The 17255-nt window shown below is 36.2% G+C and overlaps 1 protein-coding gene across 3 annotated transcripts in view; it reads left to right on the top strand.

Annotated features, from left to right (window-relative positions):
- CNTN5 (contactin 5) overlaps nucleotides 1–17255 on the top strand; it is a 1343675-nt gene that overhangs the window by 332299 nt on the left and 994121 nt on the right. The gene's annotated exons all lie outside the window — the stretch shown is intronic.

The following is a 17255-nucleotide window of genomic DNA, read 5'->3' on the forward strand; positions in this document are numbered from 1 at the left end:
CTTTTGTGTTTCTCTGCTAGTACAAAAAGATTTTTATTATCAAAGGGTAAAACAATGACACAGGGTTTGGGAAGGGTTGTAAAACTTCCAAACAAAGAAAATAAAGGATTTTATGGATCTCAATGCTTAGCTTCTCCACTCACTAGAAACAAAAGTAATTAATATAATAATACATAAACTATATAGAGAAAATTATTTGTTTTCTTATATCTAATAAGACAAAGCATATATCATAGTCACTTTACTTAGGCTGTTATATAGTTCAGTCCCACTTTTCATGAGTCTGACTTGAGATCAATTTATTTTGCACTTTAATGAATGGGAAAATAAGAATGGAGGTTAAGAATATGTGTAACAAGGGTACACAGTTTGTTTAGTATGTATTATTTGCAACTTTTTGTAACTAAATGACAATTCTACCATGATATTAGCCCCATTTATTTTTGGTTCCGAGGTGGGTAGGAGTTGTTTCTGTCAGCAGAACTCCTGCTAAATGACTTCACCATCATTTCTCCCCAGTATAATGTGCTCTTAATAATTTTCTTTACTAAAAAGGATACTACTCCGCTACTGATAATAAATGTTGTATATTATTTTAAAAATATGGTCAAGGTGTAAAGTTTGTTGTGGGGAAAAATATTCTGCTTCAGTTTTTGAACAAATGCATTTGAACAGCTGAATTGTTGAGACATGCATTTCTTTATACAGTTGAATTATCATTAAGAAATAATGTTATTTAATGAAAATAATTCATTAGATTACTAACAAATTAAATTTAAATAATTGCGCAAAAGATCACTGCTACTAGCCTATCTTCTTAACATGCACTAGAACAGTCTTCCGAAGTAATTCTTGAAGTATGACTGGTTGAAACTTTAAGGCCTAGAACATATTGATAACTTTTCTACTACCATGTAGTTCTGATATTTCTGATTATATTGAAATGACTCTGCTTGAGGTCTAGGTCTGTAATCTGGATTTAAGGAAGGTTTTATATCTAAGCCTACCAACTTCACATGGAGAAACTTCAACTTACAGACTGCCTTCAGACATTTTTTTAAACTCCTTATTTTAATCACTTCTTCTGGATAGGTGAGTTAGACATGGTCTACTTTGGTTCCGATAATCTTAAGCTTCTTAATTTTCCAGCGTGTGTATATATATTATATATCATATATATTATAATACATGTAAGATCTGTGGCTTTAAATCATTACATTTAGCTTTGGAAGACTCCTTGGTGTGCACAGCACTAATATAAAATTCTCCCCTGCAATGTCACCCAGTATGTGCCTAAGTATTCCATGTGTTCAATCATTGATACATGCATTCCACAAATACATACTAAGCACTCTGTGCCACAGGCTCAGCAGGTTCAGTACAGCCAAATAACAAAAGAAGCAACAAAAATCCCTGTGGTCACAAAACTTTTATTCTAGTGGATGAGTTCAACCAACACACAAAATAAGTAAATGAATTACATGGTTATTAGATGGTGGTAAGTGCCATAGAGAAACGTGACCAACAATACAGTGGTCTGGGTATGAGATGACAATCAGGAACACCATCCGAAAAGACAATATTAGTCTATGGCCAGACCACCCTGAATGTGCCCGATCATGTCTGAAAGGGCAATATTACAGTCACAGACTAAACAAGGGGACGCTTTCTTGGTGGAATTTAACATGTACTTATGAGAAACCCAAATTTTTTAATACTCCTCCATAGTCATGCTGTAAACTTTTTTCCTGGCCGTCTGCCAGAAAATATCTGGCAGACATATAGGTAGATTGGCCACTCTTCTCCCCACTACCCTTAAGTGAACTGCTGTTCAGCTCCCTGGCCTTTATGAAGATTTTTTTTTCCCCTAGTTTTGATCTGGTTTCTTGGCAAGCTGAATTTAATCTGACTTAGTCCTTACGTTCCCATTGCCAAGGTACACACAACATGTCTGGGCATATGGTCCTGTTTTTATGATCTTTTAACCTTTATTTATTATAAATACACCATGGTGTAATGGATCATTTGGGAGAATTGAACACTTGGAATGACAGCAGGTCTGGTTGAGGCCATCTGGAGATGTTAGAGAGGAGAAGTTTGCTTCCTTGTGAAATAAACTTTTAAAGGGAGTTGAATAAAATTAACTGGAAAACTTGGGATAACCTTATTTAAGAACAGGATGTGGTGGCATGTAACATAGATGAGTGGGTTGAAAGATGGATAGGTATGTGATAAAGCAAGGATGCATCTCTATTCTGGAAACTAATATTCTAGAATAAGCCATCAGTTTCCTACCACTGATCTCACCGATTTTAGAAAGAAGATATTCTAATGTGTGCAAAAATGTTGTCATTTTCTTTTCATTTTACACATAGGCATAGCGCTCTCACAGCCTACCTGTATACATAATTAGAATGAAGGTGATAGAAGGTTGGAAAAAAATAAATGTAGAAGAATATTTTTTTCAAGTTACATTGCCAACTAACATCCCTTTTAAGGTTTACTTTGTGTGTTTTGATGGTGAGCTGTCTCCTAGTTATAATTACGAGCTTTATTTTTAACACTATAAAACACCTTAACAATGCATTTTAGCCTAGGAGGTGGTTGATGTACTTTCCCTTCCCTAATATTGTTTTCACCTTTTAATAATTACTAAGTAGATGAAAAGCAAACAAATTAACAACGGAATGCCTAAAATACACCACCTGAATACCTAAAATTTTTTTAGAGAATGAAACCACCAAATCTTGGCAAAGATTTTAGATGCTGGGACTCTCATTCATTGTTGTCAAGACTATAAAATGGTCTAACCACTTTAGAAAAAGTTTGTGCATTTACTTATAAAGATAAATATAGATATGCACTGTGACCCAGCAATTTCATTCCTAGGTATTTACCCAAGAATGATAAAACATATGTTCACAAAAATATGTGTACAAGAATAACCACAGCAAGCTTATTCAAAATTATCTAAAACTAGGAAGAGTCCTGCTGTCTGTTAAAGGTGAATGGATAAACAAACTGTGATATACACAAAAGAATACTACTCAGCAGTAAGAAGGAACACACTATTGATCATATAACAGTATGAACAATCTCAGAAACACTGTGTGGCATGAAGGAACCCTCAGTTAAAAGAGTATATACAGTGTGATTCTATGTCTGTTAAGTTCTTGAACACACAAATGTCATGTATGATAATAAGAAAACAATCAGAATAGTGGCAGTCTCTGAGGATTTCGGTAGGGGGTGATTGAGAAAATGTGTAAGATAATTTTCTGTAGTGGAAACTAAAGTGATTTGAAAATCCAGCAGAAATGAACTAGCATTTTACTTTGGAATATGCAATATTTATTAAGTTAGCTCCTAAAACCAAGCAGAAAGAGTTCCATTTTTTGAGAACAAATGGACACAGGGAGGGGATCATCCCACACCGGGACCTGTGGGTGGTGGGAGGCTAGGGATGGGATAACATTAGGCAAAAAACCTAATGTAGGTGACGAGTGGATGGGTGCAGCAAACCACCATGGCACATGTATACCTATATAACAAAACTGCATGTTCTGCACATGTAACCCAGAACTTAAAGTATAATAATGAAAAAGGTTCCATTTTAACTCCCTGTTATACTAGTAATTATTGAACCCTATTGTGTACTAATATAAAAGAAGCTAAGTACTATCCTAAGTATTTTGCCTACATTGCTAACTTACCACTCACAATACCGGGAGGTCAGAATTATTGGCTCTGTTTTGTAGACACATACACTAATGCTTGGAGAGTCTGAACAACTTTCCCTGCCAAGCTTGTGCAGCCTCTGAGGGATGGAACCGATGTTTAAATTCAGGCTCGCCTAACTCAGAAGTAATAGTTGTTGTGGTGTACAAATTCCTCCTTCTATGCTTACATTTTATGTTCCTTTAATTTTTAAATCCTTCCTCTTGCATTTAATTTATAGTGTTTTATTATAACATATATAAAATACCTAAGCATTAGTATTTTCAGAAATAAATTATGGTATAAACAGTTAAAAACACAAATATAATCACTCCTAATTTGGTCCCAATCTACCTATACAGTATTTCTCTTCATGATAGATTTCCCAAATTAATTGGAATATTTCAGGTTCTCCAGTGAACTACTATATAAATCAAGTTTGAAAATATGGAGTTCAGTGTTACTGAGGCTGTCATTTGAGTAGAAAATGCCAAGAGATTACAACCATCTTTTTTGTTCTCCTGCCAAGTAGACTAGGCGTCTGCCAAGGAACCTCAGATCTCCAATGAAGCATTAGTTGAGTTTGAAAATACAGAGTTAAATACCCACTGTGGCTGGAACCTGATTAGAACGTACCAAAGGGTTATAGGATTTTTTATTCTTCTGCCAAATCAACTTTGCTTCTGCCCAGGAAATTGAAATATAAAGCAGATGATACTGACAAGACAAATGCCATTAATAGAGACAGGTATGTGCCATGCATGTACAACACAGATTGAGACAGTAAATGCCCAGCATTGAATGAAACTAGAAAGTTTTGAATTATTCAAAGTGTCAGATTTGTACATGATAGCTGTGTGAATATCCAGAAATATGAATAGACCTGAGTAATTTGTGGAGGAGCCTGTTGTTGTTGCCACAAAGACTGCTTTCTAAAAAGCTGTGGAGTGACCTCACAGCATTAAAAAGGCAGTCTGGAAATAAATGTTATCTATTTAGGATGCCTATTAGAGCAAGGTATTTTATTCTGTAAATTGGCTGTCTCATTCATAGACAGTTATTTTGAGAGTATTAATGCAATTGAAATGGTTTTTACGGTTCCTTTTCTTCCCCATCATATATTTATTTTTCTGACTTAGCTCTTATAATTTACATAATAGCAAAAATAACTTGTGTAGGAAGACAGAAATGTAATCATGATAAGTCAAACATACCAACATTTTCTTTTCTTTTTTTTTTTTTTTTTTTTCTCTATAACTGATCTCATGTTGTCTGGAGCCCGTACTCCTAAAGTTGGAATAATAAAAACAAGAAGAAAATTAAACTTGCCAAGTAAAACCCAGTCTTCCTTACTCTCCACAATTTCTGTGTAGATAGATATTGAGTTAGCTCACAGAACTCCCTAACAGGGCATTATCTTTCCAGGCAAGAGGTATCATTTTTCATTATTCCTTTCCAAGATTGTCTGGGACAAGGTGGGAGCTTATATAACCTTGTGTTGAAAAGGGAAGAGGAAGGCTGTGTCCTATGTGCTGTCCTTGGGATCAAGGGCCTTGTCACACTTGTCAACATCACTTCTAGTCTTAGATGCCAAGTGTCAACACCTGGCACAACCCTGAGTGTGTTTTCCTGACTGTCGATGCATAGAGATGGCTGTCTGCCTCACTGACCAGGTGAGCCAGCTCAGGCTCTCCCTTATACCACAGATCCTTTGAAAGCTGGGCGGTGATTCTCCTGTCATTCCTTTCTTCTGTGCCATCATTAGCCACCTGCCACTTGCCTCCGTACCTCCAGCAAACTTCAGGATTTCCTATAAGCCCTTTCAGACAGGGAAATAGAAGGACACTATACAAGGCCCAATCTAGATATTTCTCTCCAGCTGTACTAGTGCTATTTTCAAGTTACTCAATAATACGAGGAAAAGGCACAAAGGCATCTTACCTGCTTTGACCACCTATAAATGCCACTCTTTTTAAAAATTATTGGTTTCTCTTTCAAACTGATGTAAATGTACTTCATTTACATTTATATTCCAAAAATTATTAGTAGATTACAAAATTTCTGCAAAATAGAATGACACAGGGAATTCCGGGTACCTGACTCTTGATCCCGTTGAGTGTATGCTTGTCCAAACTATTACTTGGGAAAGTGAGAGCGGTGAATGGTAATGTTGTCCTGGCCTATGCCTGTGTTTCACTGTACCCTGCACTTGTATTTGATAATTTTGAGACTGATTAAGTGCAAATAATCCAGTTGCTATTCTCTCCAGCATATATCTAGAACAGATTGAATCATGGTCAGATTTAACTTTGCATATGTATGGCTAAGTCAAAAAAGGGGTGCCGCCTTCACACAGGCTTACCATCTGTAACTCAGTTCCACTAGTGAGGACAGCTGGGACTACCAAGGCATTTGCAGGTCCCTTACTGAAGAATGAGACTAATTTATCTGCTGTGTGTCCTGATTGTCCTGGCTTTCTTCTTTTGACTTTAAATAAACCTTTTTTGATTACCCATATCATATCTGTGTTTGCACTCACCACCATCTTGAATATATTATTGACATTTGTCGATACAGTTGTGTTCTTGTTTGTGACTGACTGCTCCAAAGAAAAAATGTTTGCCCCATGTGAAGGTTGTTCCTCAGTTGCTTGGTTGATTTAGGGATATGTGTAGTTTGGCCAGATTGGCATTATATTTTTTCAATCCAGAAGATGGTCTAAATTCATATGCTATATAATTGATAGCGTTTTTAGCAATCATACTGCATCCTAAGACATCGATCAACAGGAGTTAGCATTGTGTTACCTCCGTTAACTACAGATTTCTTAAGAACAATTAATCATAATTGGCTTTCTGTCACTCCACAATTGTGTATTTTCAATATAGTAAATGCTCATTTAATATAACATGAATGCTACATTTTGCTACATGAACCCACACAAGCATGACCACATACATCACAAGCTATTTAAAGTATATTAATATGCCTGTGAAATATAGTGATATGCTACCAATCATCATTTTACTTTAGAATAGGGGTTGAACATGTTTTTGGTATAGCTGGTCATCAATTAGAGTTCCAGGGATCCATGTTTAGATCCAGATAAGCATAAAGTTTTTGAAGAAGTTCAAGTCCAGCTGAAAATGGAGATTGCTATACAGATTTTAGTACATTTTACAGATTTATGAAAGACAACACTAGTCAGTTGAAATGTAGATAATTTTTCCATGATGTTATAACTGGAAATAATAAAAAGCAAAGGGGGGACATCAGTGACCCCTCTTTTTCTCACACCCCATATTCAGTGCTAAGTGAATTTTACCAGCATAACTTCTAACATATTCCACATTATGGTGGCTGTTTACCCTCTGCACTCTGTTCCAAACCCCACGATCTCTCTCCTGAACAATCACCTCCTAACTGGCCTCCCTACTTCCACCATTGCCTCCCTGGTCTAGTCATCTTGGAGCAGCAAAAGTGATTCTTTTAAAATACAAATCTGAGTATAACAGTTCCATGTTTAAAACCCTGCTGTAGCTGTACATCACACAAAGTAACAAGCAATTCTTATCATGGCCCACAGAAACCTCACAATCTACAGTTTCTGGCGCTCTTTCCATCCTTTAGCCCTACCACTCTCTCCTTCGTTTAACATACTATGGACAGACAGGCCCCCTTGCAGTTCCTTAAATACACCTATCTCAGGGTCCACAAAACTGTTGTAATCTCTGTCTAGAAAGACCTTATTGACTGGTAATTCTATGGCTTGCTCCCTCATTTTATTTAAATCTGTTTTGAAATTTCACCTCCTCAGATCAGACTTTCCTACTGTGTTATCTTAGCTAGCACACTTTCTACTTTCCATCAGTTGTTAACGTGGTTTTTCTTCCCTTGCACTTATCAATGCATGTATTATTTGTCTGTTTACTGGATGCCTTGCCTGATACTACAAATGCTTCATAAAGTCAGTAATTATTTTTTGTTTCAATAGCATGTTGTTAACCTATAGAACATATGTCCTCGGATATTAAGCAATGAATGAATATATATTGAAATAAATCATTAATTAAAGCATAATAAAATGGACCCTGCGCTCTAAGAAATCTCTCTGGGACCAGTTTCACATGAGACCCCAAAACAAGGATAATTTTAATCCATAAGACCCCCGCAGTACAAGTAGAATTGGATTTTGAGCCATAGTGCCCTGAATTTGGAAAGATTAGAGTTGTAGAGCCTTTCTCTCTGACACACGCTACAGGGCATTCTGTGGGTGATGGGGGTGGAGGAGTGGTGCTGTCATCCAGAAAAAGTAGAGTGTTTTATGCCCATGCTTGTGAAAGACGTTAACAAAATTTTGAAAGGTGGTTTTCTTCGGTGACTTAGTGTCTTAATCAGGTTTTACCTCCCAGGTATATAAGTCTTCGATGTTATGGGTGACCCACCTCCTTTTTAGATGGCCTATGATATAGGCCTTAAGTAGTTTATTGTCCTCATGGTCACAAATGCAAATGTCATGTTTTAAATAATTCCAGTAGGGACATTTTTTACACTATATATAATGCCTTAACCACCCCCGCCCCCAACCAAGTTTTAGTGTGGCTTGTCGGGTTTCTCAAGTTAGAAACAATTTTAAACAAGTACACTGCTAGATAGATCTCTACAAATCATATGTGACCATGTATCAAACTAATCATAAGAGCCACTCTTTATTGAGCATTTACTATGTGATTGACACTCAGCACTTAATCAGGCAGGAGGCAAAACATAATTTCTGCTTCACAGGTAAGAAAGTTGGCATGGAAAGGCTTATTTATATAGTATGTTCAGGATTGCTCAGTCAATCTTATTAGTCCACACTCATATATTTACATACTTGTCAGCCGCGTCTTTCATGTATAACCTCCCTCAACATCATCAACAAACATTTTTGAACACCTACATTGTGCAGTGCAATGACTTTATTTTTCAAACACTTAACTGGAAGAAGTCTGTCCATTATTCTGTCAACCCTCTAAGAGTATATTTACCTTTAATAAAAATTCCAGAATGATTAAGAGTCAATACATATAATTCTGCTTTTTAATCTATAAAAAAAAAATCACATTTAACGAATGTTCCTAGGAATACAAAGAAGAAAATAGAATTATATTTGGTCAGGCATATTAATAGAATTATTATTAAAGTAAATGGGATTTCTAATTTGGCAGGGTTCGATTCAGGAAATAATTAGTTTCTGTATTTGGAATTAAATTGGGCTTCTATTTTTAAAGATTATCTTACCTTAACAATTGGAAGAATGAAAGATCTTTACTTAAATCAGTGAAAAATATGTGTACATAACACCAAGTTTCATGTTTGTCAAGTACAAATAAAACAAACTAAGAATAATTAAGCAACCATTTTGTGCTAAGTCCTTTATTTTTGTTTTGTATAATTTAATGCAATTTAATAACCCAGTAAGGTACATTTTAATACTTTCATTGATAGATGGCAAATAAACTCAAAGAGCCTAAGGAATTTGATCAGGGATGCTTCACTGGTCGAGGATGGGAGTGGCATTTGAATTCACAGATATGCGCTTTTAAATTCTGCTCTCATATTACTAACACCTTGTTGCTTCTTAAACCTTAATCGCCACTTTTTAAAATTCTCAGACTTCAACATCCCCCTAGTATTCAATATAGTCACCAGCACATACCTGAGATCCAATAGATATTAGCAATTGAAATAGCAAAAAGGTGAACTATTCTCTTAGAATTTTCTTCATAACTGAAATTAAACAGTAATATTATATACTTGAAATTACAGAAATCCTTTGCAAGCTTGAAAACACACACACGCACCTCCCTACCTCACCCCCCAAACACTCTGAGGTTTATTTCCAACAAAATAACTAACACGGCATTGATAATGATAACAGAGAGAAGAAGAATCCTCTATGGAATATTAAAACTCAGAAATGGCTCTATAGCATATGCAAAATAATAGAATAAAATTTCATCACAATGAGTTTTGGCTCACTTGTAGAAATCAGATGAGATCATGTGAAAATGGACAAGTGTTATAATAGATTTAACACTTCTATTCTTACCTGAGAGTAGAGAACATTTACAAATTAGGTATAGAAAATTAGGTTATTTCACTTCCGCTCCTGCCCCCACCTCTCATCTGTTATTATATCTATATGTGTCCAACATTAAAACTCTACTAGTGTCTCCTTTGAAAAACTTTCAACGTGTAGTCCCAGCTACTCCAGAGGCTGAGGCGGGAGAATTGCTTGCACCCCGGAGGCGGAGGTTACAGTAAGCTGAGGTCACGCCACTGCAGGCGCCCGCCACCATGCCCGGCTAATTTTTTGTATTTTTAGTACAGATGGGATTTCACCGTGTTAGCCAGGATGGTCTCGATTTCCTGACCTCCTGATCCACCCTCCTTGGCCTCCCAAAGTGCTGGGATTAGCGGCCGGGCATAGTAGTTCACGCCTGGTGAAGCCCCGTCACTACGAAAAATACAAAAAAAATAGCCAAGCGTGGTGGCACGCACCTGTAGTCCCAGCTACCAGAGGGCCGGAGGCAGAGGAATTTCTTGAACCCGGGAGGTGGAGGTTGCAGCCAGCCGAGATCGCGCCACTGCACTCCAGCCTGGCGACAGAGCAAGACTCCATCTCAAAAAAACAAAACAAACAAAAAAAAAAACCATATATATATATATAGTCATTCTTAATTTACTATGAGTTTCAGGCCAACATTAACATGAGACACCAATAAACTTGAAGAGCACTGAAAATCAGAAGGCAAATATTATTTCAAAATTATATTTAAAAAATTCAAGTGACAGGACATACATTTATTTTTACCAAGTGCTAGATTATATATGGCTTTATAGAACTTCAAACATTCAGTGTACTAATATTACCTGTTAACACTGATTATTTGTATTATTAGAAAATTAGATTACTGCTAGGAAACTAAAACCCCTCAGAATTATGTGTGCAATGATTGAAAATATTTCTCCCACTCTTTAGGGAAAAAAAAAAGTAAAGCAAAATTAAACAAAAACAAATTGGTCTGTTTATTCATTTAAAAAGTAGAAATAAGTTATAAGTGGAAAATTTTGTTTTATATTTCAGTATTACATTTCTTGTTGAACATTTTCTTTTAATTTGTAGTTTTATCAGATTATCCTTTAAACACAATTCTTCAATTACTTCTGAAATGCAGTTGTAAAGTGAAAAGTTATATTGTACTCTCTACATTTTAAATTTTTCAAAATGTCAAAATTTTAGAACCAATTCAATTGCAATCATTTTCGTTGAAATAAACAAATATTGATTACACAATATTTCCCATTCAAAAACTTTTTTTTTTTTTTTTTTTTTGAGACGGAGTCTCGCTTTGTCCCCCGGGCTAGAGTGGAGTGGCCGGATCTCAGCTCACTGCAAGCTCCGCCTCCCGGGTTTACGCCATTCTCCTGCCTCAGCCTCCCGAAAAGCTGGGACTACAGGCGCCCGCCACCTCGCCCGGCTAGTTTTTTGTATTTTTTTTAGTAGAGACGGGGTTTCACCGTGTTAGCCAGGATGGTCTCGATCTCCTGACCTCGTGATCCGCCCGCCTCGGCCTCTCAGAGTGCTGGGATTACAGGCTTGAGGCACCGCGCCCGGCCCAAAAACTTTTTAACACTGTAAATGGTAGTACAACCAACTCTATATGTCCTTATAACCTTCTATGGTGGAATGGTGAAAAAAACATAAGGCTCCCTCAAACCCTTTTGCTAAAGGCACTACTCCCATTCATGAGGGCAGAGTCTCATTACCCAATCACCTCCGAGAGACCCCACCTCCTAATACTATCACTTGAGGGTTAGGTTTCAATGTATTAATTTTTGAGGGTCACAAACATTCAGACCATAGAATTCCATCCTTGGCTCCACAACATGTATGTTCTTCTCATATGCATAATATATTTATTCCGCCCCGTTAGCTCCCAAAGTCTTACCCTGTTCCAGTATCAATTCAAAAGTCTACAGTCCAAATTCTCATCTAAATATCAACTAAATCAGATATGCATGAGTCTCAAGATATGATTTATTTCGAGGCAAATTGCCTTCCAGCTGTAAGCCTCTGAAATCAAGCAAGTTAGGTGCTTCTGAAATGCAGTAGTAGGACAAGCATAGAACAGACATTCTATTCCAAAAGGAGGAAATCAGAAGGAAGAAAGAGGTAACTGATACCAAGTATGTATGAAAAAGAACTTAAAGGTAGAATTAACAACTTGGATTAAAAATCAAAGTACATGAGGGGATAGATCCCACATTTGCCCTGATGTGATTATTACGCATTGCATGGCTGTGTCAAATTATCTGATATACCCCATAAATATATACACCCATTATGTACTCACAAACATGAAAAATTAAAAAAAAAATAGACAATTTAAAAAATACCTACAGGGCAAACAGCATTAAACCATAAGTCTTAAGAATAATCTTCTTTGATTCCATGGCCCACCTTTCAGACACAGTGAGGCAAGAGTTGGACTCCTAAAGGCTCTAGACAGCCCTGCCACTTTGGTTTTGCTGGAGGCAGCTCCTGTAGCAGCTCTGACACATTAAAGTCACGTGTCTGTAGTGCTCCTGGGCTAAAATTGCATACTCCATACCAGCCTCTCTAATATTCTGGGGTCTCAGGAGCAGTTCTCCCCCTTGAAGCTCCTTAGGTTATTGCTCTAGTGAGGACTGTCTGTAGCAGCTCCCAACCCTGTGGGAGTTCTGTGTTCAGCTCCATGGCTCTTCAGTGAGTCCTTTGAAATATAGGTGGAGGCAGCCATTTCTTGTAATTCATATACTCTCTGTACCAGTAGAGATGGCACCACACACACATTACCAAGGTTTACCTCTGGCAGCCCTGGTGAGGTAGACACTGGCCTGTAGTGCACTTTGGCTCAATGGAGTCATACTTGAGTTTCCCCTTTTGTCATAGTTTTGTCCTTCAGGCCTTGGCATTCTGGTCCTGGGAAGGGAGTGGCAGCTCTGACATCTCCAAAATGCAATTGTGGTCACTATTCTATTGTCCTGATTAATAGCATCAGGCTTCCACCCATGCATACTAATCTTTTTATCAAAAGGTTGCTTGGCCACACCCTTGGTGTTCTCTCCTGAACATGTTTTTATTCTTCACAATATGGTCAGGTTGAGAATATTCCAGATCTCTAGTACTTTTTTTGATTACACATTTCATTAATTCATTTCTCTTCTCCCTCATTTTACTATAAGCAGTCAAGAGAAGCCATACTCCACCTTCAACATTTTGCTTAGATATTTTTTCAACCAAATATCCGAATTTATCACTCAGAATTTCTACTTTCCATAAAGCAGTAGGATACGAACACAATTCCACCAAGTTCTTTGCCACTTCATAAAAAGGATCACCTTTCCTCCAGTTTCCAATAATATGTTCCTTGTTTTTGTCTGAGACCTCATCAAAATGGCCTTTGCCATCCATATTTCAATCAACATCCTATTCGGAACCTCTTAGGAAAGCTTTAAGAAGACAGGTTTTCTCTATAGCTCTTCTTTTCTTCTGTACCCTCACCAGAAGCACCTTTAATGCTCCATTCACTTCAAAATTTGTCCAGCCTCGGCCAGGCACAGTGGCTCAGCCCTGTAATCCCAGCACTTTGGGAGGCCGAAGTGGGTGGATCATGAGGTCAGGAGTTCAAGACCAGCCTAACCAATATGGTGAAACCCTGTCTGTACTAAAAATACAAAAACTAGCCGGGCATGGTGGCAGATGCCTGTAATCTCAGCTTCCTGGGAGGCTGAGGCAGGAGAATTGCTTGAACTTGGGCAGCAGAGGTTTCAGTGAGTCGAGATCACACCACTACACTCAAGCCTGGGTGACAGAGTGAGACTGTCTTAAAAAAAAAAGAAAAGAAAAAGAAAAAAAATTCGTCCAGCCTCTATCCAATACCTAGTTTAACAGATTTTGTTATAGCAACCAAAATGGACTAAGATGCCCCTTATAGAGCTTTTGTGTCCATTAGACAAGAGTTAGACACCTAACATAGTATCTGTGACATAATGTAATTAATAAATAATTGAACCTATGATTTGATCATATCAGGGATTTGCAAATCTCATTTTGTATGTATGTGGTAAAATATATTTAACATAAAATGTATCATTTTAGTCATTTTAACTCTACAATTGAGCTGCATTAGTTTATTCACAATGTTGTGTATCTGTCTCCACAACTTTTCAGACTTTTTCATCATTCCAAACAGAAACCGTGTCCATTAAACAATGACTTTCCAATTCCTTTTTCCCCCAACATTTTATAACCTCTGTTTTATTTTTTATCTCTGAATTTGCCTTCTAGGTTCCTCATATAAGTGGAATCATACACACTCTAGCTTTTCTTTTGTGACGGCTTATTTCACTTAGTGTAATGTCTCTAAGGATCATCTGTGTTATGGCATGCATCAGAATTCTATTCCTATTAAAGGCTGAATAATAGTCCATTGTATGTATATACCACATTTTGTTTTTTCATTCATCCAATGAAGGACATTTGTCTTGTTTCAACCTTTTTGCCTACTGTGAATACCACTACTGTGTCCTTTGGCATACAAGCATCTGTTCGTGCCCCTGCTTTTTATGAACTGCTGGATAATATGGTTATTTTATATTTAGTTTTTGGAGGTACTGCCAAACTGTTTCCCATAGTGACTGTGCTTCTGTCTGTAACATTTTATATTCCCACTGTCAACTCACAAGTGTTCTAGTTTATCTTCCTACTAACACATGTTATATTCTGTTTTATTTTATATTATTTTGTAATAATAGCCAAGCTTACGGGTATACAGAGGGATCTCACTGTGGTTTGGATTTGCAGTCCCTTAGTGACTAAAGATGCTGAGCAGCTCTTCATATGCTACTGATCATTTACATATACTCTCTGAAGAAATGCCTATTCGACTCCTTTGCCCATTCTTTAATTGGGTTGTCTATTTTGTTATTGTTGAGTTACAGATTCTTTATATATTCTAGATAATAATTCCTTATGAGATACATAATTGACACACATTTTCTCCAATTCTGTGGGTTGTTTTTCACTTACTTAATGGTATCCTTTGATGCACAGAAGTTTTTAATTTTAATGAAGAACAATTTATCTATTTTTTTTTAGTTGCCTGTGCTTTGAGTATCATATCTGAAAAATGATTGACAAACCCAAGGTTATGAAGATAGCTTTATATGTTTTCTTCTAAGAGTTTTATAGTTTTAGCTTTTTTTTTTTCTTAAGGATCCTGCTGGTGAAAAAAAAAATTAGCTCTTATGCTTAGGTATTTGATACATTTTTAGTTAATTTTTGCATACGATATAAAGTAAAGGTCCAACTTCACTATCTTCGATGTGGATATTCAATTTTTTCAACACCATTTATTGAAAAGACTGTCCTTTCTCTGAATGATCTTGGCTAACTTATCAGAAACAAATTGTGCATATGAAGTTTGCACAATTGTGCAAAAAACTGTAAAGTTTATTTCTATGCTGTCTATTGTATATTCTATTCTATAGGTCTATACTTAGGACAGTGCCACACTGTTTTTATTACTATAGCTGTGCATTGTTTTAAAATCAGAAAGCGTGAGTCTTCCAACTTTATTTTTCTTTTTCAAGATTGTTTTGGCTATTCACAGCCCCTTGAGATTCCATGTGAATTTTTCGATGTGTTTTCCAATTTGTGGGGAAAAAAAAAATCCATAGGATTTTGATAAAGATTATACTCAATCTACAGATTGCTGCGAAAAGCATTATGTTAACAATATTTTCTTCCAATCCATGAACCCAGATGTCTTCCCATTTATTTATGTCATCTTTAATTTCTTTTAGCAATGTTTTATAATTTTAGTATATAAGGCTTTCATCTCCTTGGTGAAACTATCCTTACATATTTTATTCTTTTTGATTAACTAGCTCTTTTACAAAAATCTTTTACTGCTCAAGTAATTTCTCAAAAATTTATTAAATAAAATGTAGAATCTGATGTAAGTTTCTAAGTTGACAGAATACACTATTAGTCAACTTTTACTAGGTTATGCTGCAAAATGAGAAACTAAATGTTACAATACCAAGTTTATTTGATACTCACATTTACATCAGATGTGTGTTGTGGCAGGAGTGCTGGGGTCTGTGAGATTTTCAAGCTGTTCCCTATGTCTTCTTTCTCTAGCAGTCATGATGAAGGAAAAAACCATTGGGAACATGATGTTCTCTACTATCAGAGGACAGCACCAAGAAGGCAGGCAGAAACATACCCAGTTTTCTAATCCTTTTCCTAGGGATTAGCCTGCTAATTTTACCAGTGTTGTCCATATTTCATGGTTCAAACATAATAAATCCCGTGGCCATGCCAAAGATCAGTGGCGAAAGAAAATAGGACAATGAGAAAAAAGCAAACCAATAATTGTGAACAAATAATAAGTTTCATTGCAGTTATAAGTAAACAATAATCTTTCATAGTTACGAAAATTAGTTTTTCCAAGATTTGTCACTTGCTGTGTTATCTTGAGGCTATCACTAGTCCTGTTTCCTTTCCTTGTGAAACAGAGAACAAAAATTCTCTTTCCCTCACATGTTCAAATAGTTAGAGTACAATTATAAAATAATTGGAGCAAAGAAGAAAAAATGTCTATCAATTTTCAGCTCATTATACTCACTAAAAAGAATCAAGATTTTTTGTGTTTTGAAATACAAATATCCATCTAAAAATGCCACAGAAATTAGACAGAAAGGAAACAAAATAAACTTTGATAAAATTTGTGACTGATACAATAAAGAGAAAAAAGCTTTTTTATAAATTAAGATTTTAATTAATGTGATAATTGTGTTTATTTTTTAATTAGATGGTGTTAACTAAATTAAATTACTCATTTGAACAGCTCAGAAATATCAATATGCTATATTAACTTCCTTAAGTATCAGTTCACTGCAATAATACATTCATATTTTCACTCAAATACTCAGGTGGTTGTAGGATTAGCATAATATGCTAATTTTTCTAGCTTATCTAATATATGTTTAGCATATTTTGCTCACTGAAGTACACACGGTGTTGTTTAAATGTTTTCATTTAAGCTTACCTCCTTGCTATAGGGAACTCCAGACTCTTACCTAAAATTCGGTCAGGGGAAATGGATGAGATAATTGAGTAAAGAGATATGAGCAAGACCTTGCCTTTTTCTATCATCCATTTAGTTCACAGGACAAGCAAAGATTCAAAACTATGTCACATTTGAACCACTAACACTGTCCATAATTTCAAAGTATAAAGAGTTTGTGAACAAATTGATTGAAATTTTAACAAGCTCCCCAATTATTTCATGAGAATTAGATACCTTCATTTGTCGGTGTGATTACATCATTGGTTATGGTAGTGAAGTTGCTGGAGGAGAAAAGGAGGAAGAAGATTGGTTGAGCTTCATGACCTTGGCAGGAGTTAAGTGAGCCATGTAGGAGGTGGGCATTTGTACTTT

This window comes from Macaca fascicularis, chromosome 14 (genome assembly GCF_037993035.2).
Source record: "Macaca fascicularis isolate 582-1 chromosome 14, T2T-MFA8v1.1".
In the NCBI taxonomy this organism is placed as follows: Eukaryota; Metazoa; Chordata; class Mammalia; order Primates; family Cercopithecidae; genus Macaca; species Macaca fascicularis.